This window comes from Symphalangus syndactylus, chromosome 15 (assembly GCF_028878055.3).
Source record: "Symphalangus syndactylus isolate Jambi chromosome 15, NHGRI_mSymSyn1-v2.1_pri, whole genome shotgun sequence".
Taxonomy (NCBI): domain Eukaryota; kingdom Metazoa; phylum Chordata; class Mammalia; order Primates; family Hylobatidae; genus Symphalangus; species Symphalangus syndactylus.
The window spans coordinates 25,548,809-25,574,063 of NC_072437.2; the positions used below are offsets into that span (position 1 = coordinate 25,548,809).

Consider the following 25,255-nt stretch of genomic DNA (forward strand, 5'->3'; position numbering starts at 1 on the left):
ACAGAGCGAGATTTCGTCTCAAAAAAAAAAAAAAAAAAAAAGGTTTAAAAGGCATAATAATGACAACTGAGTTTAGGTAGTTTATTATTCTCATTCAACAAAATGTACTGCTGTTTACTTGCCCACCCTCCCCCGTTATCTCCCCATACCCTCTGAGTACATATGTTAATATCAGCACTTTATCCACAGCAATCTTACCACCATTAAGACTAAGTGGTTGTTACACAGGAAAGAAAGACAGTGATAAAGAAAATCTGCCTGGTCAGCTATGGATTGACAACAGTGCAGAAGAATTAGATGTTTAGAAAGGGATCAGGAGGTGGGTTTGGCCAATGGGAAGCTAGAAAAAAAAAACTGATAGAAAAAAAGGGAACAGAAGGAACTGTCCACAATCCGAATGACTCAGTAACCCACAGGCTTTGACACTATTACAAACCTGTGTCAATCAAAATACAAAACACATACATACAGTCCCAGTATAGGGAGTCTGGTGACTATCCACATTACATCTTTTATCTTATTACACAGTATTTTTAAAAAAATTTTTAAGAGACAGGGTCTCTGTCACTTTGCTGACTGCAGCCTCGACCTCCCAGGCACAAGCCATCCTCCTGCCTCAGGCCCATGAAGTAGCTGGGACTACAGGCACGCACCACCACGCCCAGCAGTACTTTAAATACTTAGAAAATACAAGGCATCTGGGTATCTAATATGCAGAAGAGAGTCAACACAGCAGTCCTGAGACAACTATCCTTAGAAAAGTTTGCTGACAAGGTTGGCTTACTGCTGATGTTTGGGAAGCCAGATTTCACTAGTGTTCCCAACATTCCATGGTAAGAATGACTCATGCCTGAACTGTTTGTATGAAAAATACAGTTTATGCTAAACATCTTTCCTTCTAGCAGTCTGGGATTTTGGTGCAGTCCAGACAGAAGGTGTCAGTGACTAGTCCCCAACAAAAACTCTGGGTGCAGTGTCTATAACGAGCTTCCCTGGTAGACAACATTTCACACATTGTAGAATTTCTCATTACTGGAAAAATTAAGCTTGTCCTTTATGACATCACAGGGAGAGAAGTCCTGGAATCTTCTGCCTGGTTTCCTCCAGATTTTCCCCCTTGCACCTTTTCCCTGTGCTGAGTCCTGTGTGGCTTCTTACCAGATCACCAAATCTGGGGATGGTCTAGGGAAGCCCCCACTCAATTTTTCTCAATATTCTCCCTGCATAGATAATTCCAATAATAGATTGCTGGGTTCAAATTCTTGTTTTTATGAAAATGCATTTCACTAGGATAAAAGACATGTGAACACTCATCTTCACAATAGCTAAACATGGAGGGAATGTAAGGAACCTTGGACAGATTAAAATGAGAAAGATACTGGCGTAAGACTGAGACAGCCAAATGCAAAGGGGTTCCTGGAAAAATGCCAGCTGGCCTGCACACTGGGAGGAGTGCGCACTGGGGTGGAGCCTCGGGAAGTTCCCGCCATTTGCAACGGGGAGGAGCCTGGCCCCTCCCTCCTCTTCCTGGATGGAACCTGGGATTCAATCTGCAAGGTGGGAAGCACACTAGCTGGGACTCTGGCCTTGTAGACAGTCCCTGTTTCCCTCTTTTCACCCAATAACTCCTGCCCTCTTCAAATTGTCTGTGAGCCTCATTTTTCGTGGCCGTGTGACAAGGACCCCCCGTCTTTAGCTGAACTAAGGAAAGAGTCCTACAACAAGACTAACAAATTTTGACAGGCTACACACCACATAGAAAAATGAACCACAACCACCTTTGGCCCTGTGGCACTGGGAAAGGGGACTCTTCAATCTTTTATCCTAAAGTGAATTCTCACATCAGTGCATCATTAAATTAAATGTTACTATAGCCCAACCCACAGGGACATAAAAAACTTCTCCCAATTTAGTATAAAAACAAAACCATCATAAACAGTAGTAAGGTTTAACTTTACAATTGACAACCATAGCATAACACGTAGCTTAGTAAGGAAACAGACCTTGAAGGAATACAATAGGAAGATGTTTCAATATACACAATTTTGCTACTTGTACAGACTCTACATTTAAAACATTTTCATTCTTACATGTTCAGGGTTATCTCCCCAAAACAGTCTTTTGTATCGTATTTGTATTAAAATTTAAAGTGAACACATTTTTCCCAACATAAGACAAAAATGTAAAATTATAGGTTATTTCCTATATTCACATAATTGCAGACAACTAATTAGGAACCTAAGTATGGATGATGTAAGACTTCCCACAGATATAACTAGACAGACCATATTAAATTATACTTTCTCAGACTCCACACTCTAAGAGAGCATCTAAAAACAAAACAAAACAAAACACCCAATAGACAAAAAACAAGCAATGGTGAAAGGATTCCCTGTTTAATAAATGGTGTTGGAAAACTGGCTAGCCATATGCAGAAAACTGAAACTGGACCCCTTCCTTACACCTTATACAAAAATTAACTCGAGGTGGATTAAAGACTTAAACATAAGACATAAAACCATAAACACCCTAGAAGAATACCATTCAGGACATAGGCATGGACAATGACTTCAGGACTAAAACATCAAAAGCAATGGCAACAAAAGCCAAAATTGACAAATGAGATCTCATTAAACTAAAGAGCTTCTCCACAGCAAAAGAAACTATCATCAGTGTGAACAGGCAACCTACATGGGATAATTTTTTTGCCATGAATGGGAGAAAATTTTTGCAATCTATCCATCTGACAAAGGGCTAACATCCAGAATCTAAGGGAACTTAAAAGAATTTACAAGAAAACAACCCTATCAAAAAGTGGGCAAAGGATATGAACAGACACTTCTCAAAAGAAGACATTTATGCGGCCAACAGACATATGAAAAAAAGCTCATCATCACTGGTCATTAGAGAAATGCAAATCAAAACCACAATGAGGTACTATCTCACACCAGTTAGAATGGCGATCATTAAAAAGTCAGGAAACAACAGATGCTGGAGAGGATGTGGAGAAATAGGAAGGCTTTTACACTGTTGGTGGGAGAGTTAATTAGTTCAACCATTGTGGAAGACACTGTGGCGATTCCTCAAGGATCTACAACCAGAAATACCATTTGACCCAGCAATCCCATTACTGGGTACATACCCAAAGGATTATAAATCATTCTACTATAAAGACACATGCACAGGTATGTTTATTGCAGCACTGTTCACAATAGCAAAGACTTGGAACCAACCCAAATGTCCATCAATGATAGACTAGATAAAGAAAATGTGGCACATATACACCATGGAATACTATGCAGCCATAAAAAAGGTGAGTTCATGTCCTTCACAGGGACATGGATGAAGCTGGAAACTATTGTTCTCAGCAAACTAACACAGGAACAGAAAACCAAACACTGCATGTTCTCACTCATAAGTGGGAGCTGAACAATGAGAACATGTGGACACAGGGAGGGGGAATATCACACACCGGGGCCTGTGGGGAGGTGGGGGGCTGGGGGAGGGATAGCATTAGGAGAAATACCTAATGTAGATGATGGGTTGATGGGTGCAGCAAATCACCATGGCATGTGTATACCTATGTAACAAACCTGTATATTCTGCACATGTATCCCAGAACTTAAAGTATAAAAAACACACACACACACACATCTAATGTTTATCCCACCATTACTGAACAGCTATGAAAAGTAGAATAAGCCAGACATATGTTAGCCCTAGATAAAGAATACCATGTTGCATATTAGCCAATTTATTTTCTAACTTCTGAATCTAAAAAATCTTATCTATCCCAAATTACTTTTCTTCTATATTCCCTGCACGTTCCTAAGGAGCAATGCAAATCACTAGCTTAGGATGGGAGACGTAAGCACACACGTTTGCCTACCCTCCTTGCCACCGAAGTGACGAAAAGTAATATAACCATAGTAGCACTGAAGACAACAGCAGACCAGCAACTTTGATAAATTTCTGGAAGATAGGAAGTGGGAGCACATTAGTAATAAACCTAAGTAGAGAGAACCACAGTGCAAGCACACACTATAAGAGGCCATAGCAGATCTGGAAGCCACTATCTTTGGCCGAGGACCCTCAGTTTGGCAAGCAGAAGTAGCTATAAGGCAACTGTCAGGATAGTCCGTGAAATGACTACGGGATGGCTGGGCAGGCTCTGGCCCCTGTATATGGAGACACTGGCTGCAGCATTAACCCCTACTATAAGCAGAGTGAAAGATGTGCCTGTGGAGGGCCCCTGTAGGGCATGCAAACCTCTACAACAAACCTGGAACAAACAAAAAGCGGTCCCACCCAGACCAAAGTTAAAAAGATCATTTTACTGACCCCCGATCAGTAAAATGAGTGAAGCAGGGCTCACTGGGGCAGCTGGGCAAGTGCCACTGGGGATGTTCTCCAGTGAACAGGTCCTATTTACTTACAGCCTGCCCTGAGCTCCCCAGCACAGACCAGCATTTGAAATACAGGTGCACACAGCTACAAGCGACTCCCTCTCTCACGCTACCAATCCATTAGCAAGTTCCAAATCAGCTTTCCTTCACAATATAGCCACAGTTTAACCACTTCTCAGCATTTCCATAGTTATGTGACACGGGCCACCATTCACCTGAATCATTAAAACAGTTTCCTAACAGGTGTTCCCAGCTTCTACCCTATTTCCCTAAAAGTCTACTTTCAATGCAAAGAAATCCTTTGAAAGAATATAGTATATCAGACCTCCAATATAAACATGCCCCATGGAACACCAACATTCTCCTGCTGCCTATCACACAAAAGGAACATATCACACAAAAGAAACAAGGTAAACAGACAGAGTGCAGCTCCAAATTCCATTTTCAGCAAAACAATACAAAGAAACTGTACAAGAGCTGCTAAAAGGTGCTAATATCAGCCATGAACCTAAGACAAGGGGGGAAGCAAATAGTGAGAAAGCCAAATGGTAAACGATCACAGAAAATGCTGACAAAATACACCTTCTATGAGTATGAGCCTACCCTGAAGTGACAACTTGTATCCCTTGCATATTACAAGAACCAGGAAATCTAGAGCACACATAGTGGAGATAAAGCAGAGGCCTTACCGGGGCAAGACAGAGGTAAAGAAGAGAATACAGTGACAGGGAACAGCGAAACAGCCTGTGCGGCGGATCCCAGAGAACAGCAACTCTATGCTCCCTGAAGGTGAGGGGCTCATCCTGAAGTGCAAAACACACACCCCTTTGGTGTAGCAAAGGAATGGGGTACAGGGGCAAGTGGGGCTGGTGGCAGATGACCTCCTGGCCATGGTTTGGTGCAGAGAGGTAGAGAGGGCAGGGCTATACAGCAAAATCATTTTAGCAGGAAGCAGAATGTCTGTGGAAACAGTGAAGCAGAGAGTACTGTGACTTAACTACAGAAGGCTGCCCTGGCCCCAGCACGCCTTACATGCAGAAAACAAAAGAACAAAACTGACATCCAGAGGACTAGCCCCACAAATAGCTAGGGCAGTGAATTCCAATTCATTTTATGATGAGTAATAATTTGTTTTTAACTGGCACAGTATCACCTCAAAGATATTTAAAAATTAAATCAGGAAAAGAACATGTAAAACTTATCTAATGAACGTGCATCAGAAAAACACAGCCAAAGAATACTATTTTCTGCATAGCCATCAGAAAAACAAAACCAGAGAAAATTCTGGGCAAGCATCATAGACAAATTATGTAACTTAATCCAATCACTTCCATTAAGGGTAATCACAAAGCAGAATCAGAACTCAGGAAAGAGACCAGGAGATGACGAGGAGGTAAAAATGTGAGCAATCAGGACTCAAGAAAAGAGCAAATCAAAACTATCATAGACATGAAGACAAAACGAGAAAGAGGACAAGGGAGAAGACAAAAATGAAGGATCTAACAAAAGGAAATGGAAATAGGGAGTTTTAAAAGCCTGAGATTCATGTGTATTGCATATTACTTTTACAAAAATAAAAATGTTCTAGAGCTAGGTGCTAACAATGTCAATATTCTTAACTATATAATTGAAAATATTAGGCCGGGTGCAGTGGCTCATGCCTGTAATCCCAGCACTTTGGGAGGCCACAGCGGGCAGATCACAAGGTCAGGAGATCGAGACCATCCTGGCTAACACGGTGAAACCCTGTCTCTACTAAAAAATAGAAAAAATTAGCCAGGTGTGGTGGCAGGTGCCTGTAGTCCCAGCTACTCGGGAGGCTAAGGCAGGAGAATGGGTGAACCCAGGAGGCGGAGCTTGCAGTGAGCTGAGATCATGCCACTGCACTCTAGCCCTGGATGACAGAGTGAGACTCTATCAAAAAAAAAAAAGAAAGAAAAAAAGAAAGAAAATATTAAAGATTATAAATTTTGTTATGTATTTTTTACAATTAAAAAACCACCATTGACCACCAAGTCTTAATGTTTACAGAGTCGAATATTGGCATACAAAATTATAATGCATAAATAAAAACTAAAAACACAATGTGACATAACCTACCATAAAACATGAGACACAGGAATATAAATTGGCAGAAATTTCACAAAAAAATACTGAATAAACATAGTGTATTACTAAAAAATAATTCTAAATAGCTACAATTCTCAACTGCACATTCATAAAGGGCACACATTTTGGTGTTTTTCAATTCAACGTTTTTACTGTACAAACACCATTCTATTTTCTCTTTTTAAGGGTGTTAACTACTTTAGATATTCCAGGTAAGTAGATTCATACAGTATTTTTCTGTGTGTGGCTGGGTTATTAAATTTAGCATAATGTCTTCAAAATTTGTCTTTATGGTAGATATTAGAAAACTTCCTGCTTTGTAAAAGCTGAGTAATATTCCATTTTTTTTGTATTCCAAGTTATATGTATCCATTCATTTGGTAAGGGAAATTTAAATTGCTTTCACCTATTGGCTTTTGTGGATAATGCTTCAATAAAAGGTGTGCAAATAACTCACCTGAGCATGTATGCCAGAGTTGCTATCTATGCTGCATTCTGCTCCACTGCTCTGGTGTTCTGCCTTTACACCAGTACCAAAGGGCTTTGGTTACCATAGCTTTGTTTGGTGTTCGGACATTATTAAGTGTAATGTCTCCAATATTTTTCTTCTTTTAAGATTGTCAGACTTTTCATGGTCCCTTGAGGTTTCATGTAATCTTGTGGGATTTTTTCTATTTTCAGAAAAGTGAAATTGGGAATTGAAAGGTGTGCTGCATGTGTGGCTCACTCTGGGCAGCATGGCCATCTTCACAATATTATATCTTCCGACCCCTGAACAAGAGCATGCCCAAGAGTGTGTTTAATTTTCATATTTTGTGAATTTTTAAATTTTCCTTCTGTGACTGATTTCTAAGTTTTATTCCACTTGGGCCATAAATCATAATCTGTAAAATTTCAATTTTAAAAAATTTGTTAAGACTTGTGGTGTCACATGTGGTCTATCTAGGAAAATGTTTCATGAGCTACTGAAAAGAATGTGTACTCTGCTGTCTGAATACATTTGTTAGGTGTAATTGTTTTATAGTGCATTCAAGTTTTTTGTTCCCATATTAATATTCTGTCTTGTTTTATTATTCATTACTGAAAGGGGGATACTGAAGTATCCTACCATTATTATATTGCTGTCTATTTTTTGCTTCAATTCTGTCAATATTTGCTTTATGTGTTTGGGAAAACTGATGTCAGATATATTCATAGATTCTCAATGAATGAACCCTTTTATTATAATTTAATGTCCTACTTTATCTCTTGTGAATTTTGACTTCAGTAAATTATATAAAATACTTTTTTAAAAGGCTGAGAAAAAATCATAGCTAATGATGACAGGCAAAGGAAATACAATTCATGTATAACCTGTATGCAGAAAACAAAGCCAAAAAAGAAACAAATAGAAGAGACCAAAACAGATTAAGAAAATTTTCCTGAAGTGAAAGATGGATCTAGACTGAAAAGGTGCACTGGGTGCCAGGGCAGCCTGGCTGAGAATGGGCAACAAGAAGACATATCCTAGCATAATTCAGACTTGAAGATAAGGGCTCTTTGGATGGCCAGGCCAAAAACAAAAAATCTGGCCCCAGGTTTTCCATAGCAATAATCCCAGAAGAGAACAGAACAATAACTACAAGATACATGGCACAGGGGTGAGGGAAGGACTTTATTATGAAGGACTTTATTATCCAGCCACGCCATCCTTCAGATATAAAAGGTACAAGTACAATCTGTATTGAACATAGAAGAAAGCAGGGAAAATTCTCAGGACCTCCCTGAGGAAACTACTATAAGATGAACTCATCAAGAGATGGCTGAAGAAACCGTGGCCAAAGGAGAACCAGTACACACTGAATTTCACGTAGAACCAAGACTAACACAAAGTAGGGGACTAACAGTGACAGAGCAGAGCACGTGCCTTGATGGCGCAGAAGAGATACAGCTGACGAAACATGGGAAAAGAAAGGGGAAGGATGATGAGGGAGTAAGTTCGTTCATTCCCACCTACGTCAGCTGAAGCAATCAGAAAACATCAGCCACTGATAAGTTGAGTAATATTACAAAGGCAAATCCTAGAGAATTTCCTCAACAAATTATTAAGTGGTGGAAGAACAGTGAGGAAGAGGAGGAAGTACACTAAATTGTTCCTCACAGTAGGAAACTAATGGATGTTGCCAAAAGAAAGAGGGTTAATAAAACTATTTTTAAAAGTACAAATATACAAACTTTCCTAAATATCAGGAGCATATACAAAATACAGGCCAAATCGCAAAAAGATTTCAGCAAAACAGAATGACAGAATGTTGACCAAACATCTGTCATATCGATAAATGCAAATGTGCTTAACTAACCTATTTAAAAGAATTTCATTGGCTCAAAAAGCAAAGTCCACACAAAACATTTTCACAGAGAAAGCTGTCACTAAGCCACCTCCCAGTAAAGCAGCAGTCTTTCCAGAGATTGTTCCAAACTTTTACACCACGGGTGATTCCAGTGTCTCCAGAACACTGAAAAAAGAAAACTTCTAAACAATTGCACTGAATCCTTACCCTAATTAATAGTTTACTATACATAAAAGTCTGCGTTAAAAATCATTTTTCCTCTGAATTTCTGAGAAGCTGCAATACTCCCTTCTGGCATCAGATGCATTCATATCACTTTTTGAGGATGCACTTTAAGCAAAATAAAAAAAGAATCCAAGAAAGATGAAGACATGATTAAATTTTTAAAAAGAAGACAGAAAAACCCAGAAAGGCAGTGAAAGGAGTTCTGGGGCAAAAGACGTGTGGCAGGCCAGGCACAGCCAGGAGTCATAGGGCTAAAGAATATCTTCAGAGTGAAAAGAAAAAAAAAAGTAACAACAACAAAAAAAGAGTATCTTCACAGAGAGCAGATCTCATTCATACAAACTGTGTCATTAAAAATCTCAAGATGTTCTTAGTAAGACAGAGGCATAGGTTTCTTCTGGCAGAGAGACAGTAACTCTAACTCGGGGTGAAGCTTACCAAAAAATCCTGCTCCAAATGAGAAGCATACTAAAAGTGTGGCCACCTGTGAACAAGAGACTCCATGTGTCCAACCCTGGTTGGTGAAATGATTACATCTCCTTCTCTAAGGATTCAAACACATGACTTGATCCTGCAGCTATACATTAGTCTACTAAATGGCTTTCATTTCCTTACTATACACAATTATAGTTAGAGGAAATAATCTAAATACTCCAAACATTATAAAAGTATACTAATACATACTTAAAATGTAGCTGAAAGATAAGATGGAAATATACTAATTTCCTTATTATCAGTAGTATACAATCAAGATGCTATCTAAAGGTGACAAAGCAAGAAAGAAACTTGGGTATATTAATACTTATTTATATTACATTAAAGCTGTAAATATAACCAAAAGATCAAATATTCAACTAAAATTGGAGGTGAGAACAGAAGGAACTAGTGAGGTCTACTCAGTTCTTCCTCTTCTGTAGCAGGCACACAAGGGATACTGCCTGAAATTGATAAATCAAGAGCTAGAGGAAGACATTTTAATTTCAATTATAGTGGTAACTAATAATTAGAAACTATTAAACTAATATTAGAAATTTATTTAAAAGTGGTTACAGTCAAGTGCAGGACATGCACCTATAGTCCCAGCTACTTGGGAGGCCGAGGCAGGAGGACTGCTTGACGCCAGGATTTTAAGACTACAATGCAATATAATCATGCCTGTGAGTAACCACTGCACTCCAGAGGGGATACTAGAAATATTCAAATAATCCAAATGACAACAGAAAGATATGAACAAAAAATTCAAAAACAAAAAAGAAAACAATAGTAAAATGGCAGACCTACATACAACCATATTAATAATCACATTAATACTGATCAAGTAAACACTTCAAAGGAGATTGTAATTATCAAAATTGATAGAAACAAAGCAAGTTCCAACTACACGATGTCTATAAGAGACATACTTATAAAAGCAAAAGACACTGAAAGTAAATGGATGAAGACAGATACACCATGCAAGCAATAAGATCAAGAAGGCAGAGGTGAGTCTATTAATATCATATAAAACTTCAAGAAGAAGAGTATTGCCAGTGATAAACAGGAACACTGAGTAAGAATAAAAGTAAAAGTCCATCAGGAGAACACTTGACAGTCATAAATATGTAGGCTGCTAATAGCAGAGCTTCAAAATGCTTTAAGGAAATATTGACAATATTAAAGAGAGAGACAGGAAAGTTCACAATTTCTACAACAGATAATCAAAGATCTTAACAACTCTCACCTCATACCTGATGGAAAAACTAACAAATATTACATCCAATAATTGCAGAATACACCTTATTTTCAAGTGTACATAGAATATTCATCAAGGTAGGTACCATGCTGGACCACAAAACAAGCCTAAATAAATTTAAAAGGAAGGAAATCACACCTAGTATGTTCTCTCACCATAATGGAATTAAATTCAAAATAAATAATAAAGTACCTAAGAAACCATCAAGCATTTGAAAATTAGAACACCTATACATAATCCATGCATCACAGAAGTCAGAAGGGAAATTAGAATACACTTCAGTCCAAGTTATAATGAAAGTAAAACAAAATGTGAAAGGTGCAACTTTAAATGCTTATATTTAAAAAGAAAGAAAGGCCTAAAATCAATGAACGTTCTAGCAAAAGCACAAAGTACAGCCAAAGTAAGTCTAAGGAACTAAAGAGCAGAAATCAATAAAGTAATAAAGAAAAACCATAGAAACCATTAACAAATCCCGAAGTTGGTTCCTTAAAAAAACCAACAAGGCCGGGCGCAGTGGCTCACACCTGTAATCCCAGCCCTTTGGGAGGCCGAGGCGGGTGGATCACGAGGTCAGGAGAACGTGACCATCCTGGCCAATATGGTGAAACCCCGTCTCTACTAAAATACAAAAAATTAGCTGGGCATGGTGGTGCACGCCTGTAGTCCCAGCTACTCGGGAGGCTGAGGCAGTGGAATCGCTTGAACCCAGGAGGCAGAGGTTGCAGTGAGCCAAGATCGCGCCACTGCACTCCAGCCTGGCGACAGAGCAAGATTCTGTCTCAAAAAAAAAAAAAAAAAAGAAGACCAAAAAAATTGACCAAACTCTGTCTACAATGATCAACAGCAAAAAAAGAAAAATACAAATTATTAATATTAGAAACAAGGCAGGAATCATCTTACAGACCTTATAGACATTAAATAATAAGATAATATTATGAACTTCATGCCAACAAATTCAGCAATGTCAAGAAATGGAAACATTCCTTAAAAGATGTAACTTATAAAAACTAACACAGATGAAACAGAAAATATTAATAGCCTTATACTGAATAAAACTAAATAAGGCCAGGTGCAGTGACTAACACCTGTAGTCCCAGCACTTTGGGAGGCCAAGGTGGGCAGATCACTTGATCCCAGGAGTTTGAGACTAGCCTGGGCAGCATGGCAAAACATCATCTCTACAAAAAATACAAAAACTAGCCAGGTGTGGTGGCATGCATCTGTAGTCCCAGCTACTTGGGAGGCTGAGGTAGGAGGATCAGTTGAGCCTAGGAGGTTGAGGCTGCAGTGAGTTATAATTGTGCCACTACAATCCAGCCTGGATGACACAGCAAGACCTTGTCTCAAAAAAAAGCAAAAACAAAATAAAAAAAAAAGAAACTAAATTTGTCAAAAACCATCCTACCAAAAAAAAAAATCAAAAACCAACTTCCAAGACCAAAATGGTTTTACTGGTGAACTCTCTCAAACTTTAAAGAAGAGATGACACCAATCTTATATGACTCTTTCAGAAAATAGAGAAGGAAGGAACAATTTTGAACTGTTTGAGTCCAGTACATCCTCAACACTAAACTCTGACAAAGACATTACCAAAAAAATTACAGAGCGATTATCCCTCATGAACATAGGTGCACACTTCTTAAAACGTTAGCAAATCAAATCCAGCAATATCTAAATCCCTGTCCAAGAAGAGTTTATCCCAATAATTAAAGGTTGATTTAACTTTAGAAATGTCAGTTTAATTTACCACATTAATGGAATAAAGGGGAAAACATAAATATATAAATAAGTTCAACTCTGTAACAAAAAGAAACAAATATTTTTAAGCGGGTAAGCATGTGGAGAATGCTTACTTCACAAAGTAAGATATTTAAACACAGAAACACATGAAAAGTATTCAACCTCAGTCATCAAGGAAACACACATTAAAACCACAACAGATACTAACACACACCAAAATGGATAAAACTAAAAAGAATGACAATACAAAATGTTTGCAAGGATGTAGAGCACCTAGAACTCTCGTACTTTATTGTAGGAGTATAAATTATAAACTACCTTAGAAAGAGTCTGGCAGTTTCTTTTAAAACTGAGGAAGCACCGTACACTATGACAGCAATTCTGCTTGCAGATAAACAAAAACATATGTCTAAAAAAACCCGTTAGAATAATGTTCATAGCAGCTCTTTTTAATAACTAAAAAAGTCAGCTGAAGTGTCTGGTAATATGACAGTAGATAAAGTGTGATATACGCATGAAATAAAATATCCTTCATCAAGGATAGGATTATTGGCGAAATACTGAATGCTTTTCTGCTTTATAGTGGAAAAGTGGTAACAGTGCTACCAGCCCACCACCTGTTTTTCAAAATAAAGTTTTATTGGAACACAGCCATGCCTATTCATTTGCGTATTATTTTTTTTTTTTTTTTTTTTTTTTTTTGAGACAGAGTCTCGCTCTGTCGCCCGGGCTGGAGTGCAGTGGCGCAATCTCGGCTCACTGCAAGCTCCGCCTCCCGGGTTCACGCCATTCTCCCGCCTCAGCCTCCGAGTAGCTGGGACTACAGGCGCCCGCCACCGCGCCCGGCTAATTTTTTGTATTTTTTAGTAGAGACGGGGTTTCACCGTGGTCTCGATCTCCTGACCTCGTGATCCGCCCGCCTCGGCCTCCCAAAGTGCTGGGATTACAAGCGTGAGCCACCGCGCCCGGCCATTTGCGTATTATCTATGGTCACATTTGCACTGCAATGGCAGAGCTGAGTAGTTGCAACAGAGACCACATGGTGTGCAGGGTCTCTATTTACTATTTGGTTCTTTATAGGAAAAGTCTGCCAACTTCTCTTCATCAATAAAAAGGAATAAACTGCCAAAGCATGTAATAACATAAATAAATCTCAAAAACATGCTGAAGGAATGAAGCTTTATACAAGAGAGGACATACTATACATGGCTGTATTTATATGAAGATCTAGAATTGGCCAAGCTAATCTATGATGGCGAAAATCAGAACAGAGTTTCCTGTGGGGGGTGGGTGGGGACTGATTGGTAAGAGACAAGAAGGTAATATAATGTTCTATATCTTGACAGGAGTTGAGTTAAACAAAGATTGTCTCCTTTGACCAGAAATTTGGTCAGCTCCTCTGAGTCTTCTTTCTGACTAGATCCAGACCCTAGGCTTCCCTCTCTGTTCCTGTGGAATCCAGCTTGAGCAAGAATCCTGCTAAATCAGTTTAGGGAAACCCCTCCCCACCAATATCTGTCACACTCCTTACCCTCCACTCTCCATATGACCCTGGCCTGCCTTCAACACATAGTCTGTTGACCTTAACTAGCAAGAATCCCACCTGCTGACCCCCAACTCTGCTCCTTGGTTATCAATCCCCATTTGTCCTTGCTGGAGTCAGAGTCAAACCCAATCTCTCTCCCCAGTACAAGACCCCACTGCAGTGGCCCCTCTACCTGTCACCATAGTCCCCCTTGAATAAAGTCTGACTTACTGTCTTTAACAAGAGTCATTAATTATTTCTTGCTTTAACATGTCACATGGGTATCAGACCTTAGGAATGGTATCTCTAAGACTTGTACATTTTACCGTATCTAAAATTATCCCTAAAGAAAGAAAATGTAAGACAGTAAACAAATTCAAGTTAATGATATACAAGTTGAAGTATCTGGGGGAAAAGTAAACCAAATACCTTTTTTTAAATGCATCATAAAAAGATGAACTGATGGATAAATGGAGTGCTAGAGACAGATAAATGTGATAAGGCATAGTAAACTGTTAACTTCAGTATCTGTATGGTGAGGACATGGGTGTTCATTGTGAAATTCTTTCAACTTTTCTCTCTATTTGAAATTTCTCATAATAAAATGTTGGGGGGAGTGTTTACCTGCTGTGAGACTGTCATAATATAAACAATGAAAATAAAAAATTTCCTACCACTATGTTTTACGCATATTCATCCTTAAGACAAAGGGAAAGATCTTATATCTAAGAACACTTAGGATACAGCCTCATTATGAGCCCAGAAGTGTACGAGAGCTGTGAGCTCAGTAAAGAGGGCTGAACAATTTAAAGTCAGCTTCTCCCACTGAGGTAACTACTTCCTACACTAGATCACATTCTAACATCAAATCTGAGGGCAAGTCTAGCCATTATATTTTAGGCCGATTTAAACAATGAAGAGAGATAGTATGTTAATTCTATATACAGGGGACGTAATTTGTCCTGCACACTAACTGAATCTGATACACTAACGTGCTCTATACATCTGTTTTGTTGACTTTATTTTTAGCATCTATTACATATGAGGCACTGTTAACATTTTTATAGGGGAAAAGAGATAAAAGTGCTAACAGTAAAATACAAAGAAAATAATTGCAGTTCTGTTGAATTATGAGATTTTAAATATTGTGCTGTACTTTATCAACAGTTAAGAAATATCACCAACTCTATTCAAAGCACTGGAGTAGGCAGATACAAATATAGGCCTTCATTCATATACTTAGTCTGTTTCTATTTAAGATGATGAAAAATCTTGGTTTTTTTTTTTCCTTTCTTAAAGAAGCCTCTTCATTACTTGAGATCACACTCATTAGTCATAGGAAATTACAGTCTTGTCAATTAACAAAAAGCCAAAATGAAGACGTATCTATGACCGTCTTTCTCTATCCAAACCTACCCTCTGCACTAAATCAAATGTGTCTTGTCACTGTTGGGAGAGGCAAAGGACCCCTCCACAGCTCTCTAAGCAACTGTCCCAGCTATGCACCTGCAGTGACCTTCTTGATCCTTTTTCCTTAGCACTTTTTACTTCCAACACTTTAACCTTTTCATAATTTGGAAATCCGTCTTATATCTTTTTCTGAATAATATTGCTTGACTATTGTAACTGCTTCCTACTTCCTCACCTACATATTACGCTCATGGGTTCACAGAGTTGGCACCAGAGGGAGTACAATGTTTTACCCAGCTGATATGGTCAGCAAATGTGCTAACCCCAAACCAGCAGGTAGCTATGTAGTTTTCCTTGTAACCATACACTTTTCAAAAGAAATGAGAAGTCTGCAGCTGTGGCTAAGAGACCCGAGTGTGAATAAAAACTGCAAGCATGACTTTACAGTTCAAGAAATGTACAGCCAAAGAACTTCATCAATCTACATGCCATATCCCACTAACTGTCTTTGCAAAGGACTAGCCATTTATTCTAATCACCTGCTTCCAACTAATTAGCTGAACTAAGGTAGATGCACTTATTTCAAGAGGTGGAAGTTTCAGAAGCATCTGCTTTATAGATTCTGATTACATGTGTCCATGGTTATTACGATGTTGTATAAAGAATGGCAATATGTAAGCAGCCTCCAACTTATAAAGTCACATTTAGTTAGGATCTTAAATACAATCAGCATCTTCCAACAAAGACCAATCTCTACCCCTTGTCCTCCACATAAACAGAAGCCAGGAACCCCTGGTTAACAACCTTGAAAAAAAGCATCAGCCATGAGAAATCTGATCTGCTAGAGGGAATGGTCTCCTTCATGCCCAGGAGGCAGGCCTGTTGCCCCAGTACCTCCCTCATAGGCTGCCTGACCTGATGGCACAAGCACTTGCCTGAAGTTCCACTATTTAGACTCCTTTGGGTTAAAAATGTTTATCTCATAAGGAATAGAAACCAATCAGTGTTTTCAACAAATATCTTAAATTTGACCACTCTTACTAAAACGCAGCTGTGTTGGGGGCTGAGACTGCTGATGCAGAGGTGGAATGAATATATATATATATAATATATATATAATATATATATAAATATATATAATATATATAAAATATATATAAATATATATTATATATGAATATATTATATATAAATATATAATATATAAATATATATAAATATATAAATATATATAAATATATATTTTTATATATATAATTTTTTTTTTTTGAGACTGAGTTTTGCTCACATTGCCCAGGCTGGAATGCAATGGCGTGATCTCAGCTCACTGCAACTTCCGCTTCCTGGGTTCAAGTGATTCTCCTGCCTCAGCCTCCCGAGTAGCTGGGATTACAAGTGCACACCACCAAGCCAGGCTAATTTTTGCATTTTTAGTAGAGACAGGGTTTCACCATGTTGACCAGGCTGGTCTCGAACTCCTGACCTCAGGTGATCCACCCGCCTCGGCCTCCCAAAGTGCTGGGATTACAGGCATGAGCCACCGTGCCTGGCCAGTATAAATTTTGAACACAGAATACTTCTGCGGGATAGGGTGAGCCTAGGTAGTATAACAGGGTGGAGTCCCAGGATAAGCAAGAGGGCACAAGAATCTGCCAATAGGACAACACCCTAGGGAATCAAAAGATAAACCTTACCTCTTTCACAATTTTGCCCAGGCCAGCCTTCATCCAGAGAAAGCACTCTACTTGGCCCTATTCACAGAATTATTGATATTACTGTAACACTACAATAACAGCTGTGTCAAATGGAGTTCATGAAGCAGTCACAGGTTAGTCCAAGAAGCTAGCTAGATAACCCACACAATATTGTTTATACAGAAAAGTCAATGCAAGTTCCAAACAACCTGAAAATGAGTACAGTGGAAACCACGGATTTAGATGTTGCTGAGCATTTTCTGAGCATCATCTTATTTAATAGACACCACAATTCTAGGAGATAAGTACTATTCTTATTCCTATTTTACAGATAAGTAGAGTAAAAAGTAACAAATTAAATGACTTGATTGCAATCATATAGCAAAAATAAATGGCATACTCCAAAGAAAATATACGAATGGCATATGAAAAGATGCTCAACATCACTAATCATTAGGGAAATACAAATCAAAACCAAAACCAGGTACCACCTCAAGCCCATTAAGATGGCTACTATCAAAAAAACAGAAAATCTAAAATGTTGACCAGCTGAGCACTGTAGCTCACGCCTGTAATCCCATCACTTTGGGAGGCTGAAGCGGGTGGATCGCATGAGGTCAGCAGTTCAAGACCAGCCTGGCCAACATGGTAAAACTCTATCTCTACTAAAAATACAAAAAAAAAAAAAGCCAGGTGTGGTGGCGCACACTTGTAATCCCAGCTACTAAGGAGGCTGAGGCAGGAGAATCAGCTGAACCCAGGAGGCGGAGGTTGCAGTGAGCCCATGTTGCATCACTGCACTCCAGCCTGGACGACAGAGCAAGACTCTGTCTCAAAAAAAAAAAAAAAAAAAAAAAACTGTTGACGAGGACATAGAAGAATCAGAATCTTTAATACACTGCTGGTAAAATTGTAAAATGGTGTAACCATGATAGAAACCAGTGTGGAGGTTCCTCACAAAATTAAAAAAGAACTAGCATATGATTTTACAATCCCACTTCTAGGTAGATATCCAAAAGAATTGAAAGCAGGATCTCAGAGATATTTGCACACCCATATCCATAGCTACACCACTCCAATAGCCAAAAGGCAGAAACAACACAAATGTGCATCAGTGGATGAATTAATAAAATGTGGGATATCCATACAATGGAATACTATTCAGCCTTAAAAGAAAAAGAAATCCTGTCACATGCTACAACATGGATGAACCTGGAGGATACTATGCTAAGTGAAACATGCCAGGCACAGTAAGACAAACAGTATATGATTCCAATTATATGAGGATCTAGCATAGTCAAATTCATAGTGACAGAAAGTAGAATGGTGGTTCCCAGGGGCTGAGGGAGAGGTAAAAAGGAGTGGCTGTTTAATGGGTACAGAGATCAGATTTGCAAGATGAAAAAGTTCTGAAGATCTTTTCAGCAATGTGAGCATATTTAACTTTACTAAATTATACATGTAAAAATGGTTAAGATGGTAAATTTTATACTGTATTTTTTACAATCAAAAATAAAAAATAGAATAACTGGCCAGGCACGGTGGCTCATGTCTGTAATACCAGCACTTTAGGAGGCCGAGGCAGGCAGATCACGAGGTCAGGAGTTCAAGACCAGCCTGGCCAACATGGTGAAACCCTGTCTCTATTAAAAATACAAAAATTAGCTGGGCATGGTGGCACAGTTCCTGTAATCCCAGCTACTCAGGAGGCTGAGGCAGGATAATTGCTTGAACTGGTACCCGGAAGGCAGAAGTTGCAGTGAGCTGAGATCATGCCACTGCACTCAGCCTGGGCTACAGAGTGAGACTCCATCTCAAAAAAAAAAAAAAAAATAGAATAACTGCACAAAACCAGACTCAAAGGCAGGACTAATTCTAAATTCCATACTCTCCACTACGACTTTTGTATAATAAATAAATTACCTTCATTCATTCTGCAAAGATGAGTGCCACACAAGCACCAGGAATGCATCAGTTAATATAACAGCCACAGGTCTCTGCCCTCACACAGCTTAAGTTCTAGCAAATATAACTGATCATTTCATAAGGACACCTGAGTTACCCCTATATTCAAAGAAACTTTGCCAATATTTTAGTACTGCTTCAATGTCAGTTTTTTCCTCTCAAAAGCTATTAAAACGGAGACATGTAGTGATCTGAAGAGTTTCCCTTGACTTTTCAAGATCTCAGAGGCATCCTCACATAACAGTCTTACTTTACTTGGTTTCTATTGAGTGCAATCCCATTTCCTGATAATTCTATCATAAGCCCCAAATTAATAAATGTCCATGTTCCATTATTCACTAACCTAAGCCTATTCATTCTTTATTATGTACCTGCCATAATTTTAAATTGCTTATTTAAGAAAGGTAAAACCAGCAACCAGAAGAATATGGAAAGCATATTTCTAACTCAAGATTTCAACTGAAGACATACTGTTATTTAGCTTAGTTAAGTAAGATTATTATTTATTTACATCATTTACTAAACCTCCGATTCCAATCCAAACAAGTCAGTTTCAGTTATATAGGCTCTTTTCCTTTCTTTCTTTCTTTTGCAAATTTAGACAGCTGGCAACCATTCTCTCTCTCTCTTTAATAAATTCCTATAGAAAAGAATGTTTTCAAGGAAACAACAGACTTCAAAGACAGATCAATTGGGCAGGGCCAATTGATTCTAGCACTTTGGGAGGCCAAGGCAGGCAGATCACCTGAGGTCAGGAGTTCGGGACCAGCCTGGCCAACATGGTGAAACCCCATCACTACTAAAAGTACAAAAATGAGCCAGGCGTGGTGGTGCACACCTGTAATCCCAGCTACTCAGGAGGCTGAGGCAGAAGAATTGGTTGCAATTGGGAGGCGGAGGTTGCAGTGAGCCAAGATCGGCCACTGCACTCCAGCCTGGGTAACAGGCCAAGACTCCATTTCCAAAAAAAAACAAAAAAGACCAGATCAATTATATTAAATTAGCACTAAGCATCTTTTTCTTCCAGAATTAAGCCATCAGGTTTCCCCAAAAAGCAAATCAGTTTAACATTCAAGTTCCAAAAGCATCTTTCAAATTATACTTAGCATTCTACAAGATTTAGCCTTTTTTTTTTTTTTTAAACAGCTAAGCTCTTTATATTCTTCTGTAGCTTCTCTAATTTCACAGTGAGAGCTAAGGGTTTACATACAGATGACAAAAGTATCTTTGATAAAGAGTTCCGGGGGGGTGGAGCCAAGATGGCCGAATAGGAACAGCTCCGGTCTCCAGCTCCCAGCTCCAGCGACACAGAAGACGGGTGATTTCTGCATTTCTGCTTGAGGTACCTGTTTCATCTCACTAGGGAGTGCCTAACAGTGGGTGCAGGACAGTCGGTGAAGGGCACTGTGCGCGAGCCGAAGCAGGGCGAGGCATTGCCTCACTCGGGAAGCGCAAGGGGTCAGGGAGTTCCCTTTTCTAGCCAAAGAAAGGGGAAACAGACGGCACCTGGAATATCGGGTCAGTCCCATCCTAATACTGCGCTTTTCCAACGGGCCTGGAAAACGGCACACTAGGAGATTGTGTCCCGCACCTGGCTCGGAGGGTCCTATGCCCACGGAGTCTCGCTGATTGCTAGCACAGCGGTCTGAGATAAAGCTGCAAGGTGGCAGCGAGGCTGGGGGAGGGGCGCCCGCCATTGCCCAGGCTTGCTTAGGTAAACAAAGCAGCCAAGAAGCTCGAACTGGGTGGAGCCCACCACAGCTCAAGGAGGCCTGCCTGCCTCTGTAGGCTCCACCTCTGGGGGCAGGGCATAGACAAACAAAAACTCAGCAAGAACCTCCACAGACTTAAATGTCCCTGTCTGACTGACAGCTTTGAAGAGAGTAGTGGTTCTCCCAGCACGCAGCTGGAGATCTGAGAACGGACAGACTGCCTCCTAAAGTGGGTCCCTCACCCTGAGCAGCCTAACTGGGAGGCACCCCCCAGTAGGGACAGACTGACACCTCATTCAGCCGGGTACTCCTCTGAGACAAAACTTTCAGAGGAACTATCAGACAGCTGAATTTGTGGTCTCACGAAAATCCGCTGTTCTGCAGCCACCACTGCTGACACCCAGCCAAACAGGGTCTGGAGTGGACCTCTAGTAAACTCCAACAGACCTGCAGCTGAGGGTCCTGTCTGGTAGAAGGAAAACTAACAAACAGAAAGGACATCCACACCAAAAACGCATCTGTACATCACCACCATCAAAGACAAAAAGTAGATAAAACCACAAAGATGGGGAAAAAACAGAGCAAAAAAACTGGAAACTCTAAAAAACAGAGCACCTCTCCTCCTCCAAAGGAACACAGTTCCTCACCAGCAACGGAACAAAGCTGGATGGAGGATGACTTTGACGAGTTGAGAGAAGAAGGCTTCAGACGATCAAACTACTCTGAGCTACGAGAGGAAATTCAAAACAATAGCAAAGAAGTTAAAAACTTTGAAAAAAAATTAGAAGAATGGATAACTAGAATAACCAATGGAGAGAAGGGCTTAAAGGAGCTGATGGAGCTGAAAGCCAAGTTTCGAGAACTACGCGAAGATTGCAGAAGCCTCAGTAGCAGATGCGATCAACTGGAAGAAAGGGTATCGCTGATGGAAGATGAAATGAATGAAATGAAGAGAGAAGGGAAGTTTAGAGAAAAAAGAATAAAAAGAAATGAACAAAGCCTCCAAGAAATTTGGGACTATGTGAAAAGACCAAACCTACGTCTGACTGGTGTACCTGAAAATGATGGGGAGAATGGAACCAAGTTGGAAAACACTCTGCAAGATATTATCCAGGAGAACTTCCCCAATCTAGCAAGGCAGGCCAGCATTCAGATTCAGGAAATACAGAGAACGCCACAAAGATACTCCTCGAGAAGGGCAACTCCAAGACACATAATTGTCAGATTCACCAAAGTTGAAATGAAGAAAAAATGTTAAGGGCAGCCAGAGAGAAAGGTCGGGTTACCCACAAAGGGAAGCCCATCAGACTAACAGCTGATCTCTCAGCAGAAACTCTACAAGCCAGAAGAGAGTGGGGGCCGATATTCAACATTCTCAAAGAAAAGAATTTTCTTTTTTTTTTTTTTTTTTTTTTTTTTTTTTTTTTTTTTTTTTTTTGAGACGGAGTCTTGCTCTTTCGCCCAGGCTGGAGTGCAGTGGCGCAATCTCGGCTCACTGCAAGCTCCGCGTCCCGGGTTCACGCCATTCTCCTGCCTCAGCCTCTCCGAGTAGCTGGGACTACAGGCGCCCGCCACCACGCCCGGCTAATTTTTTGTATTTTTTTTAGTAGAGACGGGGTTTCACAGTGGTCTCGATCTCCTGACCTTGTGATCCGCCCGCCTCGGCCTCCCAAAGTGCTGGGATTACAAGCGTGAGCCACCGCGCCCGGCCCAAGAAAAGAATTTTCAACCCAGAATTTCCTCTCCCGCCAAACTAAGCTTCATAAGTGAAGGAGAAATAAAATACTTTACAAACAAGCAAACGCTGAGTGATTTTGTCACCACCAGGCCTGCCCTAAAAGAGCTCCTGAAGGAAGCACTAAACATGGAAAGGAACAACCGGTACCAGCCACTGCAAAAACACGCCAAATTGTAAAGACCATCGAGGCTAGGAAGAAACTGCATCAACTAACGAGCAAAATAACCAACTAACATCATAATGACAGGATTAGATTCACACGTAACAATATTAACGTTAAATGTAAATGGGCTAAATGCTCCAATTAAAAGACACAGACTGGCAAACTGGATAAGGAGTCAGGACCCATCAGTGTGCTGTATTCAGGAAACCCATCTCATGTGCAGAGACACACATAGACTCAAAATAAAGGGATGGAGGAAGATCTATCGAGCAAATGGAAAACAAAAAAAGGCAGGGGTTGCAATCCTAGTCTCTGATAAAATAGACTTTAAACCAACAAAGATCAAAAGAGACAAAGAAGGCCATTACATAATGGTAAAGGGATTAATTCAACAAGAAGAGCTAACTATCCTAAATATATATGCACCCAACAGAGGAGCACCCAGATTCATAAAGCAAGTCCTGAGTGACCTACAAAGAGACTTAAACTCCCACACAATAATAATGGGAGATTTTAACACCCCACTGTCAACATTAGACAGATCAACGAGAAAGAAAGTTAACAAGGATATCCAGGAATTGAACTCAGCTCTACATAAAGTGGACCTAATAGACATCTACAGAACTCTCCACCCCAAGTCAACAGAATATACATTTTTTTCAGCACCACACCACACCTATTCCAAAATTGACCACATAGTTGGAAGTAAAGCTCTCCTCAGCAAATGTAAAAGAACAGAAATTATAACAAACTGTCTCTCAGACCACAGTGCAATCAAACTAGAACTCAGGATTAAGAAACTCACTCAAAACCGCTCAACTACATGGAAACTGAACAACCTGCTCCTGAATGACTACTGGGTACATAATGAAATGAAGGCAGAAATAAAGATGTTCTTTGAAACCAACGAGAACAAAGACACAACATACCAGAATCTCTGGGACACATTCAAAGCAGTGTGTAGAGGGAAATTTATAGCACTAAATGCCCACAAGAGAAAGCAGGAAAGATCCAAAATCGACACCCTAACATCACAATTAAAAGAACTAGAAAAGCAAGAGCAAACACATTCAAAAGCTAGCAGAAGGCTAGAAATAACTAAAATCAGAGCAGAACTGAAGGAAATAGAGACACAAAAAACCCTTCAAAAAATTAATGAATCCAGGAGCTGGTTTTTTGAAAAGATCAACAAAATTGATAGACCGCTAGCAAGACTAATAAAGAAGAAAAGAGAGAAGAATCAAATAGATGCAATAAAAAACGAAAAAGGGGATATCACCACCGATACCACAGAAATACAATCTACCATCAGAGAATACTACAAACACCTCTATGCAAATAAACTAGAAATTCTAGAAGAAATGGATAAATTCCTCGACAAATACACCCTCCCAAGACTAAACTAAAACTAAGAAGTTGAATCTCTGAATAGACCAATAACAGGTTCTGAAATTCTGGCAATAATCAATAGCTTACCAACCAAAAAGAGTCCAGGACCTGATGGATTCACAGCTGAATTCTACCAGAGGTACAAGGAGGAACTGGTACCATTCCTTCTGAAACTATTCCAATCGATAGAAGAAGAGGGAATCCTCCCTAACACATTTTACAAAGCCAGCATCGTCCTGATACCAAAGCCTGGCAGAGACATAACCAAAAAAGAGAATTTCAGACCAATATCCTTGATGAACATTGATGCAAAAATCCTCAATAAAATACTGGCAAACTGAATCCAGCAGCACATCCAAAAGCTTATCCACCATAATCAAGTGGGCTTCATCCCTGGGATGCAAGGCTGGTTCAACATACGCAAATCAATAAATGTAATCCAGCATATAAACAGAACCAAACACAAAAACCACATGATTATCTCAATAGATGCAGAAAAGGCCTTTGACAAAATTCAACAACCCTTCATGCTAAAAACTCTCAATAAATTAGGTATTGATGGGACATATCTCAAAATAATAAGAGCTATCTACGACAAACCCACAGCCAATATCATACTGAATGGGCAAAAACTGGAAGCATTCCCTCTGAAAACTGGCACAAGACAGGGATGCCCTCTCTCACCGCTCCTATTCAACATAGTGCTGGAAGTTCTGGCCAGAGCACTCAGGCAGGAGAAGGAAATAAAGGGTATTCAATTAGGAAAAGAGGAAGTCAAATTGTCCCTGTTTGCAGATGACATGATTGTATATCTAGAAAACCCCATGGTCTCAGCCCAAAATCTCCTTAAGCTGATTTAGCAACTTCAGCAAAGTCTCAGGATACAAAATCAATGTACAAAAATCACAAGCATTCTTGTACACCAATCACAGACAAACAGAGAGCCAAATCAGGAGTGAACTCCCATTCACAATTGCTTCAAAGAGAATAAAATACCTAGGAATCCAACTTACAAGGGATGTAAAGGACCTCTTCAAGGAGAACTACAAACCACTGCTCAATGAAATAAAAGAGGATACAAACAAATGGAAGAACATTCCATGCTCATGGGTAG

The 25,255-nt window shown here is 39.6% G+C and overlaps 1 protein-coding gene across 2 annotated transcripts in view; it reads right to left on the reverse strand.

The window, feature by feature from the left end:
* DNAJC3 (DnaJ heat shock protein family (Hsp40) member C3) overlaps positions 1-25,255 on the reverse strand; it is a 115,983-nt gene that overhangs the window by 9,405 nt on the left and 81,323 nt on the right. The window lies entirely within an intron of this gene.